This window comes from Mus pahari, chromosome 20, assembly GCF_900095145.1.
Source record: "Mus pahari chromosome 20, PAHARI_EIJ_v1.1, whole genome shotgun sequence".
Lineage (NCBI taxonomy): Eukaryota > Metazoa > Chordata > Mammalia > Rodentia > Muridae > Mus > Mus pahari.
The window spans coordinates 8616186-8621732 of NC_034609.1; the positions used below are offsets into that span (position 1 = coordinate 8616186).

The following is a 5547-nucleotide window of genomic DNA, read 5'->3' on the forward strand; positions in this document are numbered from 1 at the left end:
AAAAACCAAAAAAAAAAAAAAAAAAAAAGAAAAAAATTATTTTCAGGCAGAGTTTCTGTATATCCCTGTCTGGCTGGCCTAGAACTAGCTCTGTAGATCAGGCCTCAAACTCAGAGACACACCTGCCTCTGCTTCCAGAGTGCTGGGATTAAAAGTATGATTCACTACCACCTGGCCTCAAATTGGCTTTTTAAATATTTATTTGAGGTACTGGGCATGGAACATGGGGTTTCCTGCATGATAAAACACTCTACCATGAAACTACATCTTAGACCCAAGGTGACCATTTTTTTTTATTTTTTATGTATGTTTTTGAGATGGGGAGGGGATTCTTGCCATGTGGGACGACTAGTTTTATGTCAGTTTGACACAAGTCATTGGGGAAAAGGGACTCTCAATTGGGAAAATGCCTCCAAAAGATTTGCCTGTAGACAAGTCTGTAGTGTGTGTTTTTCTTGGTTAATGATTGATGTGGGTGGGTGCAGCTGCAGGGGTGGGGGGGTGGGGGTCGGGGTGGGGCGTGCTGCCTGGAGGCAAGTAGTCCTAAATTATATAAGAAAGCAGTTAGCTGTCAACAAAGCCAGTGAGCAGCATTCCTCCATAGCCTGTGTGAGTTCCTGAGGTTCCTGCCTGACTTTCTCTGGTGACAGACTATGATATAAAAGTGTAAGTGGAATAAACCCTCTCTCCCTCGACTTGCTTTTGTTCATAGTTTTACAGTTTTTATAGTTTTTATTCCAACAATAGAAATCCTAACTAAGACATCGTGTAGCCCAGGCTGGCTTTGAGCTTATGATCTTCCTGCCTCAGCTTTCCAAGTGCTGGGATGATAGGCCTGTGGCACCAAGCCCAGGCGTTCTGATGTTTTGTAAATAGGATCTCAGTGTGGGGCTGACTCAATAAAGTGCTTTCCAAATAAGCATGAGGGCCTGACCCCAATCACCAGAATCCATGTTTAAAAAGCCAGGCATGGTTGGCCCTTGTTTGGAGTCCCAATGACTTGCTGGTGAACAAGTCCAGCCTACTTGGCAAGTTAAAAGAGACCCTCATAAAACAAGGAGGGGGCTAGGGAGATGGCTGGGTGAGTTTGGTGCTTGCTGTGTGAACAAGAGGACTTGAGTTTGGACTCCCTAACATATAAAAGCTGGGTATGGTGGTACATGTCTGTGCACCAGCACTAGAGATGGGGAGTGGAGACAGCTAGTCTAAAGACAAGAGGGACCTCCAGGTTCAGTGAGAGATCTTCTTTCAAAGACAAAAATTTTTTAGAAGATACAGATGAAGAAAGATGCCTAATATTGACCTCTGACTCCACATGTTCACTTATGCTCAGGCAGGCAAGAGCACTGGCATACACATGCAGGTGAACACACACACCACACACACAAACACACTCCCCCCCCCCCAAGGTGGAAGGCTCCTGAAGAAGGACACAGGGCATCGTGTTCTGGCCTGTACACATGTACTCCCTCCCATATGCTCTCTTGCTCAGACTGACCTTGCATTCTTCTTGGGCTCAGGTGACTCTCCTACTTTAGCTGTCTAAGTAGCTGAGACCACAGTATCACCACCGCACCCAGGTCTCCATAGCACTTCTTCCCCCCACCCCCACCCCTCCATAGCACTTCTTACTTTTTTCTTTTCTTTTCTTTTCTTTTCTTTTCTTTTCTTTTCTTTTCTTTTCTTTTCTTTTCTTTTCTTTTCGGTTTTTCGAGACAGGGTTTCTCTGTATAGNCCTGGCTGTCCTGGAATTCACTTTGTAGACCAGGCTGGCCTCCAACTCAGAAATCTGCCTGCCTCTGCCTCCCAAGTGCTGGGATTAAAGGTGTACGCCACCATGCCCGGCTCCATAGCACTTCTTAATTGCTGCTTCTCATCAGAGCACTAATATGACAGCCTTAAGCACCTTCAAAGATAGTGAAACTTTTTAGTACAGGCTAGTAAGAATAATAGAAATTATGGAGAAGGCTTATAGTAGAAAAAAAAAAGAAGAAGTGGTCTAGTATTTCCCCTAGCCTCTGATCCCAAGGCTAGGGGACCAAGAGGTTTTTCCCACTTTAGGTTTCAGGCAGAAATGTAACCGCCTCAGAGATGATTCCTGCAGAAGGCTAATGCCAGATCACTGGTATGTTACTATTTCTGATCTAGCTCCAAAAATGTGGTTGGTTGGTCTCTGTTCACTGTGATTGTGGGTAAGTCTGTACCTCGGTTCCCAGTTAAGTAAGTGAGTGATAGCAAACACAAACTACCTTGGTTTATTTATGTTCTGCAGTGCTGGGGATGAAGCCAGGGCCTCATGCTCTGAGACAAGTGCTCTATCACTATGATTTACCCCTAGCATAAAGCCAGATAAAGGCAACCCTTGGTCTGTCTTCTGACTGACCCTGGTGTGTTCATGGGTGCCACTGTAGCTCCCTGCCCATGTGAACTGTGACTGACAGAGTGTCTCCAAGGGTAGCCATCTCACAACCTGTTGACCTTGCCCTACCTAAATAATAATAAAAAAAAATCCACTACTGAGCAGCCACTACCTTGCTCTATCTATGCTCCCTATCGTGTGGAAGGGGATGCTCCTGGTTCCTCATATCCTATGCTATTTATCACATGTGTATATATCTGGATAAAATTTGTGTGTCCAAGATTTTGTTTGGCGATGATATTGTATATGGTTATAGGAAAAAGATGCATTTTTCCCCCATAAAACTAAAAACTTGGAGTCTGCCATTTCTTGTTTTTCTCATTGCCAGCCCCTCCCCCACCACATCCCTGAACTTAAACATCTCCTCTGTTCCTGTCCCTGCATTCTGAGTTTAGGGAGCCCAGGCTCTTTCTCCTTTCCCCTCTCCCATGAGAGGCCACCATTTCTCACACTGGCTGGTTTAGCAAAGGTCCAATGGGACCTTGATGCCCGAGTGGCCTAGGACGTGGGGATTTTGAGAGGGCATACCCTCTCTTGTGTCTTCTATTATAGTGAATAATCAATCACATATTTAAAAAAAGTAAATGAATTCACCATAACTAAGTGCCATAACATGACAAATGTAAACTATTAACATATTTTAAGCCAAACAATAAAATAAAACTCATTTTATAGGGAGTGAGGGATTGCTCAGTTAATAAAGTAACCTTGTGACCATGAAGACATGAGTTCATTCCCCACAGCTCATGTAAAAGCTAGGTGTGGTGACACATGCTTGTAATCTCAGCATTGTGGTGGAGTGGCAGAGACCAGTAGATCCATGGAACTTGATGGTCAGCCTGCCTAGCTTACATGACAAGCTCTAGGTGAGTGGAGAAAGAATCTGTCTTAGTTACTGTTCTACTGCTGTGAGGAGTCACCATGACCAAAGCAACTTAGGAAGCATGTAACTGGGGGCTTGCTTACAGTTTCAAAGAGTGAGTCCATGGCCATCACAGTGAGGAACACAGCAACAGTCAGGCCTCATGGCATAGAGGCTGAGAGCTTACATCTTACCCATAGGCAGCAGGCCCAGGGTAGGTGGCAGGGAGGAGGGGAAGGGGAGGAAAGACAGAGACAGAGACTAGGCCTAATGTGGGCTTCTGAAACCTCCAGAAAGGACACACCTCCTAATCCTTCTCAAAACAGTTCTGTCAGACAGGGACCAAGCATTCAAATATGAGCCAATAGCAGTTATTCTCATTCAAACCACCACAACACCTGAGGAAGTCCTATGCCCTCCACACATGTGCACAGTACACATTGTTTTTTAAACTTTAATTGTGATAATTCAGTGGGTCAAAGTGCCCCAGGACCCACATGATGAAAGGACAGAACTGACTCTCACATATGCCTCCTTCATACATGTAAATAAATGTAATTTGTTTTTTGGTTTTTCAAGACAGGGTTTCTCTTATAGCTCTGGCTGTCCTGGAACTCACTCTATAGACCAGGCTGGCCTCGAACTCAGAAATTCGCCTGCCTCTGCCTCCCGAGTGCTGGGACTAAAGGCGTGTGCCACCACGCCCGGCTGTAATTTGTTTTTGAGACAGGGTTTCTCTGTGTAGCCTTGGCTGTCCTGGAATTCTGTAAACCAGGCTGGCCTCAAACTCACAAAAATCTGCCAGCCTCTTGCCTCCTGAGTGCTGGGATTAAAGGCATGTGCCACCACCACCCAGCTTAAAATAAAATTACTACATTTATTTACTAATTAAGCTTTTTGTTTGTTTTTTTTTAAAGAAAGAGAAAGATAGATTTTCTCTTTTTTTTAGATTTATTTATTTATTATATGTAAGTACATTGTAGCTGGGTGTCAGATCTTGTTATGGATGGTTGTGAGCCACCATGTGGTTGCTGGGATTTGAACTCCGGACCTTCGGAAGAGCAGTCGAGTGCTCTTACCTACTGAGCCATCTCACCAGCCCAAGCTTTTTGTTTTCTTAAGTGTCGGGGATGAGCCCAGGCCTGGGACATGCTCGTCAAGCACTCCACCTTGGTATCTTGGTTCCTGTTTGTCTGGGAGGGGATCTAGCTAGCTCTTTGTGGGTGATGGTTGTAAGTATTTTTATTTTCATATTGGGGAAGGATATGAGGGAAGACGCTGCTGGCACCTGGTAAGTAGCAGCAAGGGCCACTGCTCCAAATTTGCAGTTCCCAAGACAGCCCTTATAACCATGTCCCAGCCCAGTGTTCCCATGAGAATAGCTGTGCATCAGAATTCTAACTGGACAGTCCAGCAGAATTCACTTGTTTGCAGGGCTGGGATGAACAAGGTGCTGGGGGCATGGCTCAGCTGCAGAATGCCCAAGCACCTTGTGCTTTTAGACTTAAAAATCTGCTCTCTCAGTTGCGCTGGCAGCCCTTAGGAGTCTGAAGCAGTTTGAGGGTAGCCTAGATCACATAGTTGAAAAAAGCCAAACTTCATTTTGAAATAAGTTGGGGGTTACTCATAAGTCTCAGAAATAGTTTGAGGAGTCCATTCTTCTCTAGCTTCCCCCAAGGTTAATATCTAATGGAATATAAGGGCAGTGGTTAAAACTACTAAGGACAGGAAACCAACTTTATTATACTACTACTTTAATCCTCTGCTGTGTACAACTGGTCTCACTCGGGACTCCTACTCTTAACAGGATCCACGATGCTTTCTGGAGTGTTTGCGTAGCAGCTACCAGTAGACTCAATCCCTGGATGACTTAAGAGTACTGAGCATAGCCGGGCGTGGTGGCGCACGCCTTTAATCCCAGCACTCGGGAGGCAGAGGCAGGCAAATTTCTGAGTTCGAGGCCAGCCTGGTCTACAGAGTTCCAGGACAGCCAAGGCTACACAGAGAAAAACCCTGTCTCGAAAAACAAACAAACAAAAAAAGAGTACTGAGCAGGATATAAATGATATGTAAATCACTATATTACTTAGGGAGGTGGTCATGAAATGTCTCTACATGGTTAATATAGGTGCAGTTTTTCTCCATCTGTGTGGTTGGTTAAACCTGTGTGGAACCTACAGCTACAGAAAACTTTGCACACTCAAATCCTGGGAAGGTTCTTATGTGTTCTCTCTCTCTCTCTCTCTCTCTCTCTCTCTCTCTCTCT

General features: G+C 44.9%; 1 protein-coding gene across 1 annotated transcript in view; it reads left to right on the forward strand.

The window, feature by feature from the left end:
* C20H19orf57 (chromosome 20 C19orf57 homolog) overlaps positions 1-5547 on the forward strand; it is a 24104-nt gene that overhangs the window by 1030 nt on the left and 17527 nt on the right. The gene's annotated exons all lie outside the window — the stretch shown is intronic.